We start from the raw sequence: 15,689 nt of genomic DNA, 5'->3' as shown, positions 1-15,689 counted from the left end.
ATCTTTGAGCTGCAAATGAGGTATTGAGCATTTCCACGCCCAGTCCATGTAAGAGACGTGTTAGCTGTCTCTTACACGGAGGTTTGGGCTATACCTGAATCGGGAGGCTTACACGGAGGCTTACACTACTCTTGAACTCCGTGTAAGCCTTCCTGAATCTGGCCCAATATGTTTTTGTACATGTTATATGTGTACTTATGTATTATTTTTAATTGTTAATAAAAATGCTGAAGTGCCAAAGGTGCAAGATAAGTATTTAGTAAGGACTACTGTTACAGAATGTGATGTATGCCTGAAGTAGATATTGGTCTTTGGTCAGATTTGTTTAGCACTTGTACTTCTCTTACTTTCTGATACTGTAACTGAACTGTGACCATTATGGAACAACCTGGTTAAAAAGGAGAGCAAGACAATCCTGCTTGAAGTGATTACTTGGTGTACTACATTTACAGTGTTACCATGTCATTTACACCTTGCTTTTGTAACAGTTTTGATAAATAATTTTATTCTAGAAGTATTGTTTTAAATTGTTAAATAATTTTAAGAATAAACAACATTCCTAGAGAAACTTAAAAGTATGTGCATTTGTGATCATATCTTTCCTAAAACTACTAATCATTAGAGGCATTCTATCTGAGAGAAAAGGGTGATATACAGTTAAGCAATAACCAATGACGTGGTGTGGTATATTGAAGATTTACCCATGGTTAGTATGATTAAATAAAGCCAACCATGGGTAAATTTCAATATGCCACAACCACGGAGTCAGTTATTCATATTATACAATAACATTATTTAAGAAAAAAAACTTACTTTTCTTAAATAATGTCTTTGTATAATGGCGCATTACTGTTCTTCCACCGGTGGTGGTATACTGCTTCCTTGTGTTGATGTACTGCGCATGCATATGGGATTTGCGTTCCTATGCATACCCAGTACATCAATGCTTTGAAATGGAAGCAATGGAGAACAGAAAGTCTCTGTTGCTCCGTTTTTTTCTTCTTCTTTTTTTTTTTTTTTTTTTTTTATTTATTAGAAAAAAATGTTTTGGGCACTTTATACCAATGGAAAATGTCCGGGCGACTGGACCTTTTCCCGTTAGTATATTGTGGGATTTACAATGGGCACGCTGGCCAATCAGAGTGCAAGTTTTGGAATATTAATGGGGTGTCATTGTATAATTCTGTTTGTATCATGCCTCTTTTAATAAAAGAGTTTAGCAAGGAAAGATAAAATGGAGAAAATTGCAGTACATCAGGATATCCCTTCTTCTCTGTGTGTAGCAGATTCATAGTTTCATAGGTTCATAAGTGTTTACTAGGCTAACAACCACAAGGGCCTTTTTAAGCTTAGCCATGCATCGTAAATCTCTGACAAGTTCCGATTCCCTTGATAAGTGTAAGCAAGGGCATGGGAGATGAAACATTTACAAGTTAGGGCCAAGGAGATGAACCATTTACAGGTTGCCTTTGTCCATTAGAAACATAGGTGCTAAACCAGTTGCCCGAGTTGCACCTGAATTGGGTTAGGGAGGAACTCTGATTCACATGGATGGGGAGCCTGTTCCAGAGATGGGGTAATCTCTGGGATACATACCTGTCACTTCAGCAGGTCCCATTTATATCACCAGCAAGGTTTAAGTCTTTAGAATGGGTAATTCTGGTGCTGTTTTTTTGTTTTGCAGATATGCAGGCGGTCCATCAGAATGAGGTGTGAGAATGCCATGTGTGTCAGGCATAGATCTCCCCTCAAAAGCCTGTAGGAGACACAATGAAGGGATAAAGCCTTGAGGCGGTCTGCAGAGGACATTTTACTTTAGCCTGGTATTCTTTTAGTGAGGAACCTCTGTGGATGTTCCAATTGTTGTATATGACTGGTTAGGTGCATACCAAAGGGGGTATTGTACTCAAAGACAGGTTTTATGAGTGCCAAATACAGTGGACCAATGACTTCTTTGGACTTAGATGCCATAACTTTGTTTATCAGTTGCGCAACACATAGTAATGAAATAAAAATGAGACACTGGCACTTCTCCACCTACCTGTTAAAAAGAGAAGTCAAGGAATTTGTGGTGGAAATTCTTTGAGATTTATTAGTGAAGATAGACATTTCTTCATACGTTATAGCTAGAGAGTAGGATAAAATGAAAGTGAAGTTTAAAAATAAGGTAAAAATAAAAGAAAATGAGATATGGTTAAGAAGTAACAATAATTATTTGGAGGGGCTAACAAAGGTTAAAGAACTGCAGAATAAGGGGAATCTCACAGAAGAAGAGGCACAACTGCAGAGTGCTAAAGAGAAAATAAGGAATAATATGCATGCATTTAGAAAGACTGTCATTAAGCAACTGTTTTTCGATAATAACTCCTGAACTCAAAAAATTCTACCACAATGACTTAGGCTTCAGAAAGTAGAAAGTGTTCTTGTCAAACTTATGAAGCCTACAACAAGTAAAATAACCAGAGATCTTCTGTAGATGTATTAGAGATATTTCAGAAATGTCATGAAAATATGTATAAAGCAGATAAATTAAGAAATCAAGAAAATGCATAAACAGAAATATTTATGCAAGACTTATGTATGCCAAGGTTGGAGATAGACGAGGCTCAACAATTAGCAGTTAAGATAGGAGGAGATAACATAAAAATGGTGACATAAAATCAATCTGCAGGAAAGTCTCCAGGAATAGATGGGATTCCTGTGGATATGTGGAAGTTAGGATGGAAGAAGTGATAAGGATCTGGAAGTTTTTTTAACATTAGTTTAAAAGGAGGGAAGAAAACTGTGGTGGCTGTAATATCTAAACTTGGTAAAGACCCATGGGACCTATCTCCATATAGGCCCATTTCAATTTAAAACCATGATAATAAAGCATTTATGTCTGTAATTGCTAAAAGAATGGCAAAGGTGTTGCCAAACTGCATAGCTATTAGTTTGGTTTGTAGATGGGAAGCAAACATTTGACAGCATTAATAGAACAATGATGGTCCAGAGGAAAGCAGAATGTAAGAAAATACAGCCATCATTGGAGGATCTTTATGAAGAGAAAGCATTTGACAGAATAGGCTAGTGTTTTATGAGCAAGGCAATGGAAGCATCTGCATTCCCTGATACAATAATAAGGTTAAGTAGGAGGATATATGAGGGATCAGAGAAAAAAAAATAAAGTGGGAGGGTTCCTCTCCAATAAGTTGGGTCTGAGCACAGGAACCAGACAGAGGTGTCCTCTTTCACATTAGTTACTTGTATTATATTTGAAGTGACTGGCAAAGAAAATATGGGATTCATAAATTCAAAGATGATTGTTTGTCACTGTTAAAATTACACCCCAACCCCCACTTTAAATTTCCAGTCTCCCACCAGGACACAAGTGCTCTTCAGCAATTGAATTCTGCTTGCTGAGCACACTCAAGTAAATCTGCAGTCTGCGGCTAGCACTCCACCCATACAGTATAAGAAGGAATCAGTACTGCAAAACTAAACAAGGATATACATTTTGAGCCTCAAGAGCAGGGTCAGTCCTCCCAGGCATTCTACTTGTATTTTTTACGAGTGAAACTATTACATTAAAAGTATTTCTTAGTAGTTCTCAGCGTGCTAATAAGACTGACTGTTGTAGCCTTGTGCCCCCCAGCGAGTGTAGTAATCCTAACTGTCCAATAGACAGTATACATTTAATTCAGATCCCTGTGACTAAATTAACCATCAAGCAGCCCTTTCAGTGCTTTCTGCCTTAGTTTGTATCACTTGGAGGCCCACCTGTTTATTTGCATCTCTATACATTCCCCTTCATTGCTAATGTATCTCCCTACTCTAATCTGTGCACAAACTGGTTACTAATCAGCAAGTCAATATGAAGACACACTCCTGACCTTAATAAAGTTTGCTGTCTCTTCTCTCCTTCACTTTACAGGTAGTTTGAATTCTTACTTACCCCCTCTGAGGCCTTCACTGATAGTTTTCCACTGATTGCCTCTCTGGTTTCTTTGCATTCCACCTGGTTTACACCCCTTGTGCTATCTCCCTCCCCCAATACTAAGTCTATATTAGAATCCTGATGAGCATGGAGCCATCTTTAAATTTGTAGACTCCCACCAGGACACAAGTGCTCTTCAGCAATTGCATTCTGCTTGCTGGTAAGCCATTAGACCTCAGGAATTTGTTTAAAGTGTTCAGATTTGTAAAGTAATACTTACTTTTTACTCTTGTCTTGGTGGGCTCTGCCTCGCTCTGTTCACCCTCGCTAATGCTCGGGCTCTGTCCGCTCCTATGCCCTGCCCCCTACTTCCTCTCACCCCCACTACCTCTACATTTATGGTAATCACAGCCACACCCACAGCTCACCCTCACATCACCTCCACCAATCACAGCTCCTCAAGTCAGATCACATTATACCACACCAACTTGCTCCAAACAAAATACTCCCAATCACTCTCATTCCCATTAGGCATTTTTTACATCACCCACACTACTTACCCATCCACATATAGTGCAATCCTATAATTCCTATTCAGACCCCCACCTAGTACCATCTTAAACTTTATAACCATGACTATCACACAACTAAGTCTAGTCTTTCTTCTCATAATTCTTTACAACACCACAAGTTATCACTCTACAATATCCCTAAACTTAGTAGCACAACACTACATTGTGCACTCTCATATACAGACACCACACATTATAATAATATCTGCCCACAATTGTTCAAGAACTATATAATGGACCAATTCAGAACTAAACACACATGCTCTCATTCCTACTCCAAAAAAACACAATACTTTCTCACACTCCTCACCAAACTCCAACATCTGTATCACCATTTAAACACCAGGCTCACCATAAGTGGGGATATCCACCCCAACCCAGGCCCAAATCCATCCTGTCCAACACAAACTGCTCCAACACAAATGTCAGAACATAACACCCCCACTATCTTCATCCCTGGGCAAATCAACAACAGCAGCAAAACCAACCATCTTTTAATGCTAAATATTAATATTAGAAGTATCAAAAATAAAATACCTGAACTCCAGGCCACAATAGCACACTGCTCCCCAGACATAGCTGCTTTAACAGAAACCTGGCTAAATAAAAACATAGCTAACTCAGAAGTTCTCCCTACTGGCAACAATATCATTAGACAAGACAGACCAATTCGTAAAGGGGGTGGAACTGCCTTACTGTATAAGTTCAACTTAATTGTACGTCAATTACCAAACTCCTCCCCCTCCCCCAATAATTTGGACATACTTATCTCACAACTTCAACTTCACCCTAAAAAGGTCATCACCACAACTGTGATCTATATTCCACCTGGTAATACACCTGCTAGCGTTGAAGACTTCTTATCCTAGTGTTCTATCACATACTCACAAGAAACCCTTATTCTGGAGGATTTCAACCTAGATTGGTTCACCTGCATATCAGAACCACCAAGTAATCTAATAAATCTCCATGGCTACCAGCAACTAATTCAAATTCCAACTAGATGTGATAAAAAATCTACAAGGGAATCCATCCCTGACTGAGTCCTAACTAACAACCCCACATTGTACCCCGATCAAGCAGTCTCCCAGACATCTTAAGTGACCACAACATAATATACTTTATACGTAGTAGAATAAGCATACGCAAAACCACTAACTATATATCCACTAGAAACATAAAAAAATTCTCTTCTGAGGTCCTCAATACTTTACTCTGCAACTGTGACTGGACCCCCCCCTAAAAACCCTCCCACTTGACCAGGCTGTAGCATATTTCAACAAAGCATTTCTACAACACCTAGACACTGTCGCTCCATTGCGCAAAATCAAGGTTAGAGCCTCTACAAACCCCTGGCTCAGTAAAGAAACCAAACAAATCCTCAAGTCCAGAGACACTGCCTGGCTTTACTATCAAAAAAACAAAGAAACACAAAGACTAACTAAGTACCAAGAACTGTGCAACCGTGCAAAAAAATGCATTAGGCTGGACAAAAAATCCTACTACATGACATTACGAACTAAATACTAACACAACCCTCTAAAAATTTTGGAAAAATGTAAACCAGCTACTACAACCCACCCAAAACGCTACCCCCAAACCAACCACCCCTGACACTAAAGTTTCCATCGAAAGACAATTCAACTCCCATTTTGTGAACTCAATTCTATTCTTAGTATCGCAGGACAGTTCCTACCTCACTATCCCCCCTACACAAATAACACTAATACAAGCTTTACCCTCAAAACAGTTTCCACCACTTCAATCAAAAGCATGCTCTCCAAACTAAAAACCTCATCAACAGCAGCCGACCTACTCCCCAGTTATTTCTTGAAACTCACAGCAGATGCTATTGCTATCCCAATCTCCACTCTCATAAACAGATCAGTTGTTGAAAACTATGTGCTCAAACTCTGGAAAATATCCTATGTTACACCCATACATAAAGGTGGGACCTCCACTGAACTTAATAACTACAGACCCATTGCTTTACTCTCCCCCCTGGCCAAAATCCTAGAAAAATGCATCCATACCCAGATGCTAAAATATCTCCTAGACAACAACATCTTATCACCTACTCAGCATGGTTTCAGACCTGCCCATAGCACCACTACCACCCTCCTCTACTTCACAGACACAGTAAACCATCTCAAAAATGAAGGCCTGCAGGCGTCAACTCTTTTTTTGGATATGTCCAAAGCATTTGACACAGTCTTGCACCCAATCCTGTGAAACAAACTAAACCAGTATCACCTATCAAATTCCACTCTTACCTGGTTCCAAAGCTACTTAACTGACAGGTACCAAGCTGTGAAATGGGAACATTCTCTCTCTCCTCAACTGCCCATAACTATAGGCATCCCACAGGGTTCTATCTTAGGACCACTACTATTCACAATCTTCACAGATGACCTCCATACCTCCACACAGCATGCATCTATCATTCGGTATGCAGATGACACTATCTTAATCTGTGTTGCACAAAACATTCCCACCCTCCTGCAAACAACTCAACTAGCATTCTCTGATGTTGAAAACTACCTAACCAAAGCCCAACTTATAATCAGTCCAAAGAAAACTCAGCTTATGATTATAACCAGTTCTAACAAAAACACTGATAACAGTCAATTCCCTATCTACTCCACAAATGCTACTCCAATCGCTCCAGTGGCACAGGCTAAGCTATTGGGGATAACCATAGACTCCCACCTAAAATTTGATAGTCATCTCAACTTAACTATTAAAAAAGTACATGCCAAACTGGGATCACTCTACCGTATCAAACCATTTCTTATCAACAACACAAGATCAGCCATTGCTTGCTCCCAACTTCTATCCACCCTACTCTATGCATCTCCCATTCTGACTAATCTCAACAAAACTGAACTAAGCAAAATTGAAGCTTGCTATAGCAGAATTGCCCACTTTGCTGCAACTTGCTCATATAGAACTCATCACTGTACTGCTTTGAGACAGCTCCACTGGCTTGAACTGCCCAGCCTCCTAACCTACAATCAGCTCTGCCTCTGTCATTCTATCTCTTACCTCCTCAATAAGTGTCCTGCCCTCAAAAACCTAGTACATCACTCAGCCAAAAGGCCTCTTAGATCATCAAGCAAACTACTACTAGAAGTCACCAACAGCTACAATAGCTTTGCAGATACACTATATAGTAGTTCTGTGGCTAAAAAATGGAACTCTGTCCCCACTAGCATTCAAAACACATCATCCAAAGCCTCCTTTAAAGACCTCATCAGGCAACATCTCAAGCAAAGTTGGTAGTGCCATGACTGCTCCACAGGCTAGTGAAAGCAGATAAAGTACACATACTAAACCTAAACTACTTGATTAAGATTGAAAACTATTCTCACAAACACTGGCTAATCTACAATGTATGTACTGTACCTGTGTACTATGTATGTATTCTACCTATGTTCCAGATTTCAGCTATACACCACAAATCTATTCAGTACCTTTATTTTTAAATTAATATTTTTTTTGTTTGTTCCCGCCACTGTAACTGTTGCTGTACTGCATACCACTGTAATAACATGTCTTTTGTAATTTGTGTGTATACTGATCATGTCTAAATGTATCTGTAATTTTTCTATGTGGAACTTTTCTCCCCAGGCCTCTGCTGAAAAAGGGCCTTTTTGGGTCAGTCTGACACCCCTGGCTAACAAATGTAAAATAAATAAATAAATAAAATAATAGAGGTTGTGGATAGATGGATGAAATGGTATGTTAATCAAGAAAAGTTGGTTTTATTTGCAGACAATATTATTTTGCATCTGTAAAACAAGAAAATAACATCTCAGTGTTGTGGAACATTTTGAGACAGTTTCAAGTCTTTTCAGGATATAAAATTAATAAAGACAAAAACAAAGGCTATAGTTTTAAGCTATGTACCTACATATTAATTGGTTCAGCAATACCTATATTTATGGGGACATGATAAAATGAAACATGTAGGAGCATGGATTAAAACGGATTCTATTTGGAAGCATGGGTTAAAAAGGATTCTATTTGGAAGCATGGATTAAAAATGATTCTATTATGACAGCTAAGGATAAGTGGGAAGAGACTAAACAAAAGATAATTCAAAAACTGAGAAACTGCAAGCTTTTGTTTATGCATATGGGGAGCAAAATATAAGCAGGGAAAATGGTTTAATCCCTTTAGTTTTATATAAAAGTCTAGCATATTTTTATCAATCAGATGATAAATTGTGGATAGTAATTAATAAGGGGTTGAAGGATTTTATTTGGGAGGGAAAGACGGCAAAGGTCAAGTGAGATAAGTTGATCCTTCCAGTAGAACAAGGTGGTTTAGGATTACCTAATTTGAATGGATATTTTAGAGCTCGGTAGAATGCTCATATATGTAACACAGGCAGAAAGCTATAATTCAAAGTGGAAAGGAATGGTGACGGGGTTTCAATAAATAAAGAGAGAGTAGGATTTTAGATGCAGATCCTTAAGGAGAATAACAGTCATGCAGAATATTACATTCATAAATTACCAGAAAGTATTCTAAGAATTAAGACAACATGAGAATGTAGAAAGGACATTTTATCAATAAAGATGACTCAATTAGGGTACAGAGAATAAGCAGGAGTTGGGTAGAATTACTGGCAAACCATCCAAGGTATTGGGAGTAAATAACCAGAGACGGAAAGGTAATAGAATGGGAAAAGGCCAAGAAAATATTTGGACTGCAGGCTAGAGACTGCCTTCCCTAGCAGGGATTTATATCGGAATACAGTCAAAGAGAAAGGGATTATGGAATCCTAAGTGAAAGATCTGCTCTGGTAGAGTTTTTAGCTGAATCAAGAACAGAAGCTGCCGTTAAAAAGGTATTATTAATAGGACATATAAAATATTATAGCAATAACCGATGATGTCGTTGTGGTATATTGAAGATTTACCCACAGTTGGCATGGTTTAATCATGAGGACAAAGCCCTAGTGATTAAATAAAGCCAACTGTGGGTAAATTTCAATATACTATAACCATGGAGTTGGTTATTGCTATTATATAATGACATTATTTAAGAAAAAATATACTTTATTTTCTTAAATAATGTCTTTGTATAACAGTGCATTACTGTTCTTCTGCAGCTGGTGGTATACTGCTTCCTTGTGTTGATGTACTGAGCATGCATATGGGACTTGCATTCCTATGCATACCCAGTACATCAATGCTTTGAAATGGAAGCAATGGAGAAAAGAAAATCTCTGTTGCTTCGTTTTTTTTTTTTTTTTTTTAATTAAAAAAAAAACTTTAGGGCAGTTTAGGTGTAGGAGAGAGACAGCATGGAAGAAATACAAGGGATATCAGGTATGTGTGTTTAATTTTAAATAACATACCTGATTTCCCTAGTATTTTGTCCAAGCTGCCTCTCTGGAATGTCCAGAGTCAGGGCTAAAGTTTTTATTTTTATTTTTTAAGAAATGCAAATAAAATTTAAACATTATACCAACGGAAAGAAGTCCAGGTGACCAGACCTTTTTCCGTTCGTATATTGTAGGATTTACAATGGGCAAGCTAGTTGGGCTCGCCAATCAGAGTGCTCATTTTTGAATGCTAATGGCCAGTCATTGTATAATATACAATAACTATAGAAATCACTCACAGGAGGTTAAAAAAGATTATGAAGAGAGACTGGATAAGCAATTCACAAGTAAACAATGGAAAGACATCTTTATGACTCCCAAATATGCAATATAGTCTAGAAGATTTAGGATTTTTGCTTGGAAGTAATTGCATATGTATTTCTATACCCCAAGCATACTTCAAAGAATTTTTACTTGGGTAGATGGCAAATGTTGGAGGTGTGATGGGACAGAAACAACTAACTGGGAACATATGTGTTGGGAGTGTAATGAGGTGGCAGGCTTGAAAAACTCCCTACAGAAATATTGGGTGGTTAAAGGGGTTTAAGTACGGAAATGATTTTCTGTGCTGGGAAACAGGATCTGAATTGCTTAGACATTGTAAGTTTAATTTTGATGGTTGCCAAAAAAGTAACTACTAGAAAATGGAAATCAAAGTCTAAACCAGTTGTATTAGAAGTAGTAAATACTGTAACAGAGATGAAAGATTCAGAAGTGGGATCTTTAGAAAAGGGGAGGACCAAATTGCATAGAAAAATGGGACTGTGGGAACAATACATGCAGAATAATGTTTTGGAGGAGGAGTAAGGTTTAAGGAAAGGCAAGAATTGAGCAATTTATGTTATTGATGATAACTGTACATATATATGTGATATATAAAATTTCTAACTATGAATATGTCAATATAGTTTATTTTCTTTTTATATAAATGTATGTTTGCATATGTCCTAAGTGATAATTCAAGAAAGGTGTTAAAAACATAAATGATGGTTTCTATAGATATTCACCCATAAATTTACTGCTGTTGAAATTCTTTGTGAAATCCAAGTTAACATTTCCTTATGAACTATAAAATACACATATTAAATATTACCTGTAGTTTCCTGACATTTCAGCTTTGAAATTAGATGTCTCTGAATTTTTTCATGCATTATAAAATATTTAAGTCTTTATGTGTCAGAATAGCAATTCCTAGTTAGCCAGGAATCAAACAAAATCTTCTTATTAGCATATTTTTATCAATTAAGTGCCCATTAACACAAGCTTAATACAATTTGTACCTTTCGATGTCTTAGCCATATAACAGCTTATCTTGCTCAGATCTTAAATTTGGACAAGAACAGCTAAAATAATATAATTTTTTATTGTGACATTTTCACCCAAATCACTGTTGCTTTGTCTGATACAAAACTCAGCTTTAGCTGAAATTTGGAATGATAGCAGCTTTCTTGCCTTTTGCCTGCACTGTTTGTCAAACTAACCCTCTGTCTGTCTTTTATTTTACTCATAGGTCAAACAAGTATTTTTTGAGGTCTCCGTAGTTATATTTAACATGGTTCTGGAAATATATATGTTTCTTCTTTTCTTACTTCACCACCTTGTGAAAGTATATTGAAAAAATAATTATGCATATTACTATTATCAGGCTAAAACTGATAGAGCTGCTTTCTGTCTTACCTGCTCCATTCTGTTTGCCTTTTTAAGAAATCTGTTTGCTCTGGTGTTTTTATTCTATGTGACAGATAGACAGTTAACTCATTCCGAACAATGGAGCTCTGGAAGTTTGTGCTGTAACTTCCAATGAGCAGTGCCTTAGCTTTTTGATAGAATTAGATTATGGGCCAGATTTATGAAGGCTTGCATGGAGTCTAAGAGTAGTGTAAGACTCCAGAAACCAATATGTCTGCCGAGCGATCCAGGAACAGCTGGCAGGGGTGTGCGTGAAAGCTCATAAAACTACTCTTGCACGGACAGTGTTAGGTTATGCAAATTACCTCATTTGCTGCTGTAAAATATGCAAATGAGGTAAATTTGTGATCCAGGAAACACTAACCTGTCCGAGTAAGAGTAGTGTTATTTGCAGAAATATACTCGGTTGGTAACTGAGTACCGTTTTGCAAATAGCAAAACGGAGCAATGACAGCTTCAAATAAAGGATGCATCCAGTTGAGGAAGCATGCCAATGGTCAACTATAAGGCCATTGGCATTTATATGTGTTGCAAACAATAAAAAAAATTTAAAACATTTTTCCCCGATCCCCGATGTTTAAGAGTAGCGCAGCGTCGCACAAACATGCTGCGCTCTAAAAAACAAAAAACAAAAAAAAGCCAAAACTAGGCATTTTACTATAAATATACATCTGCCATGCAAGTGAATGGCAGGCTGAAGACAACATGGCTACTGAGTAGTGGTTGCTAAGGGGGGAAGCTCAGTGTGATAGATGTAACCAAGCATTAGTAGGCAATCCTATGCAAATGAGTATAAGGATAGTAAATCCCATTTTTCCCTGCTATATGAACCATGTCCCTAGAGTGTAAGAGTAGGATTAGGGGAGTAACAGAGTAGTAGATAGGTGACATCATGAAGGGGGTATGTAAGCCCATTGGAGCAGAGTGGCATGTGTCAGCTGTGAGTTACTGAAGACTGGAAGAGGCGTGTCCCTAGTTGTCTGAACTGAAAGCCAGAAACCAAAGGCGTATGCTGTGGCTACCACCAAAGTTTCTTGCAAAGATGCTTACACTGTGTGCATGTGTGTGCACACCTGTAAACCTGTGTAAGCTTGTGTGCACCCGTGTAAGCCTGTGTAAGACTGTGTAAGCCAGTGTGCGCGGATGTGCACCCGCCTAAGCCCGTGTGAGACTGTCTAAGCCTGTGTGCGTGGATGTGCTCCCGCCTAAGCCTGTGTAAGCCTGTGCAAGGCTGTGTGCATGTGTGTGCACTTGTGTGCTCATGTTTGTGCTTGTTTGCGTGGCACTGCCCCCTGTGGAAACAGAAAGGGAAAAGGAAGGAAAAGTAGTAGTAGGAAGTTAACCAAGGAGAACTAGCAGAGCTGCCAGGTGAAATCAATCAGAATCAGCCAATTACACAGGCAGTACACTAGCCCAGCCCAGCACTTAAAACTCTGCAAACAACATTCCCCCATGTTTTACTCAGAAGCACTGCAACACTGCAGTATACAAAGAGAATTGAAAACTTAAAAAGCTTAACTGAGACAAAAAAATGTTAGGGGCTGCCATTGCTATTATAAGGCAACATGTGCAAGATGCTGAGGGTGGTGCCATTGCGAATGTTGCTGAGCATCCCACAGTGAGGAGACGGAGAAGAGTGTGCAGACCCAGGGTAACCTACCAGGGGCTACATGAGCTGGAAATAGTGGAGCGCTATAGAGTGGACAGAGAGCTCCTGCAGCAAATTGTTGAGCTGTGCAGGCCACTCCTCATACACAGAACCAACAGAGGGGAACCCATCCCAGTGGAAACCAAGGTATGTGTTGGCCTAAGATTACTAGCAACAGGTACCTCCCAGAGTCCAACTGGTGATATGATGGGGATTTCACAGGCATCAGCATCCGGGGTACTGCACCAGTTCCTGAATGCCATGTCAGCACATGTCAGTGATCATGTATATTTACCCAATTCCCATGAGGTATTAGCCAGCAATATGCGTCTCTTCCAGCAAATAGCGGAATACCCTGAGGTAGTGGGTGCAATTGACTGCACGCACATACACATCAAAGCACCACCGGTGAGCAGGGTAGGGCCTACATCAACCGCAAGGGCTTCCACTCCATCAACTGCCAGGTCGTGTGCAATGCCCAGGGCATAATACTGAATGTGTGTGCTGGCTTCCCTGGAAGCTACCAAGACTCCCATATCTGGCATCTGACGCAGCTGTACCAGACATTTGCCATTGAGGACATCCCTGATGGTCACCTAGTGGGGGATGCTGGATACTCACTGGAGCCGTGGCTGATGAAACCCATCAGAAATGCACACATACCTGAACAAGAACTCCATAATGAGGCACATGCACAAACACAAAATGTAATTGAGTGTGTGTTTGGGATGCTTAAGTCACAGTTCCGGTGCCTGGACACATCTGGTGGAGCCTTGCAGTACTCACCAACTATATGTACCCAAATTGTCATGGTATGTGCCATGCTACACAATATGATCCTGTGAAAACAGCTGAAGCAGGAACAGCAAGGGTCAGGGCCAAACAGCCCCCCACCATTGCCAAGGCCTGCACAGGCACAGCGTGACTCGGAGGAGGAACAACCTGAGCCTGCCCCAGTAGGCAGTAGGAGGCGTGCCCAGTATGCCTTGGCCTTGGCAAAGAGGCAACGCATAGCACATACACTGGCTCAGTAGGAACCCTGGAAATGATACCTCTCTCTGACTCGCACATAAAATAAAAGGGATGCCTAACTCGACACTACCTGTTCTCAAACATGTATAGGGAGTGCAGTATGTGCATCTGACATAGGCAGCCCTGCAGCACCACCGGAGGAATGATTGCCATGTTTTAAGCAATATAAAGCTGTGCTAAGCAGCATTTTCCAATATTTAAAATATGTAAACAAAATTGCCCGTGCCAACTAGTGCAATGTTGGGCAATGTTGAGCAATGTTGGGCAAGGTTGGGCAAAGTCGTGCAAAGTTGAGCAAAGACAGGAAAACATGCTCATATTAGCTTTACTGTCCCTTAAGCAGTCTGGTCTGCCTAGCATGAAAATAAAAAGCAGTGACAGGGCTCAAATCCACGATACAGTGCACTATAGTCACAGCACTGAACCACTAAGCCATGATAGGATTTCAGTAGCACAGACACAGCAGGACAATTGTACAGTAATGCAAACACAAAGAAATGCTATAACATGCTCCTAAAGATGCATATGGCTAACCTCCCCCACAGGCCTATGCAGACAGAGAACATCAGGCTAGACGGTGTGATGTGGGCTGTGTAGGCTATGAAGTTGCAATCTAATATATGTGGCATTGGACGCTAGGAAGTGTAGTACATTAGTATGCCTCAAGCCAGTACGATAGGCAACACTACAGACTGAAATGGTGTACCGTACATAGCAGTGCAGGCATAGCAAATGTGTATAAGTGTCAGGTGAACCCCTCATTGTTTGTACACCCACAGTAACAATCAAGTGTGCCCCTGGGTAGAAATGTACACAGAATAGCTTCCCCCCATATGTAGAAATGTTGATAAGTCTAAGCAAAGTGTCTCATGGAAGCCCTGCAGGCACAGCATGATCCCTGTTGATCTTTGACACAAAGGTGAGGCCTGCTGTAAAAATACAACTTGATTTTCCATACACATATAGTATAAATGTCTATACTGGGCGTGCTCACACACTCCAACAAATGTAGTGGATTTCATTCAGCATTACACAAAAAGGTCATACTGGGCATGCTCACACACTTAAAAAATGAAGCAAATGTCAGGCAACAACATACTGAAAGGTCATACTGGGCATGCTCACACACATGCCAAATATAGAGGTGATAATAAGGGATCTATGGACAAATGTGGATAGGCATCTCTACTACCAGAAACACATTCACAAAGTTGTCAGAAAATCATGCTATGTGTTCACACAAACCGCCAAGGTCTGTGCATGTAGGTCAAAGGAGGTTCCCAGTACTCATCAGTCATCAGACCCGTCAGAGAATACCACAACACACTTGGGATGAATCTGACTAGGCACGTTCAGCAGCCAGAAAGACCACTGAAGTACCCTAACAAGAGGATTACTGGCCTCAGACAGTAGCCCCATGCAACAAGACTGAATGTA

Source organism: Protopterus annectens, chromosome 8.part0, assembly GCF_019279795.1.
Source record: "Protopterus annectens isolate FY-2018-M chromosome 8.part0, PAN1.0, whole genome shotgun sequence".
Taxonomy (NCBI): Eukaryota; Metazoa; Chordata; order Ceratodontiformes; family Protopteridae; genus Protopterus; species Protopterus annectens.
Note: the sequence above shows the minus strand (reverse complement) of the source record.